This window comes from Piliocolobus tephrosceles, unplaced genomic scaffold (genome assembly GCF_002776525.5).
Source record: "Piliocolobus tephrosceles isolate RC106 unplaced genomic scaffold, ASM277652v3 unscaffolded_362, whole genome shotgun sequence".
NCBI classification, from domain to species: domain Eukaryota; kingdom Metazoa; phylum Chordata; class Mammalia; order Primates; family Cercopithecidae; genus Piliocolobus; species Piliocolobus tephrosceles.
Genome location: NW_022320087.1, coordinates 22,991 through 23,752, shown reverse-complemented (window position 1 = coordinate 23,752; position 762 = coordinate 22,991).

Here is a 762-nt window from a genome sequence, read left to right as displayed (position 1 = left end):
TCCTTCTCTGCATAGCTCAATTTTGATTCTTCCACTCTGATATTATACATATTCTTACACTCTGATAGGATCTTGCCTCTTATTCTTTATGGTTCTGCTCTGTAATTTTGTTGTTGTTGTTCTGACATATTGTTGGACAGGTAATTTGTACACGACACACCTTAGCAAGGAGGCAACCCATATCTCAGGTGTAAGTGAAAGAAGCACTCTCCAGGGGTTTCCTAGGGCAGTGGTCAGCACGCTGGCCTCATTCGTGAACGGGCCTAGTTATGAAAACAACAGGAGTTTTTTGCCTTCCAGAAATGTGTACCATCTCACAACCCCCAGACAGTCTCAGCTACAAGGAACAAGTGATAGTGCCATCCCACTTTTATAAACACACACACACACACACACACACACACACATAGTGCACACACACATAAAATCATTTAATCATTTTTAATCATTTAATCCTTTTTTAAAAATCTGTGACACCTTAGCTGGGCAGGTCTAGGCAAGTCCTCCTTTGCTGGAATGTGCCTTTTTCTGTCCTGGAACACCCTAAACTTGGCATTTTGGAAGCATGAGTTTTCCCTTTGTGACTTTCTCCTTCTTCCCTTTTCTCCTCCTTCTTTGCAGAGAATGAGTAGCCACTGGGCCTTGCCCTGGGCCATCAATGAGAAGATCTGCTCTTAGTAGAGTCCTGCTTTTGTGCTGAAGGCCCTGAAATCACCTGTGTTCCATGCCACCCACTAAGGATAAATAAAGCTCCCCTGATGT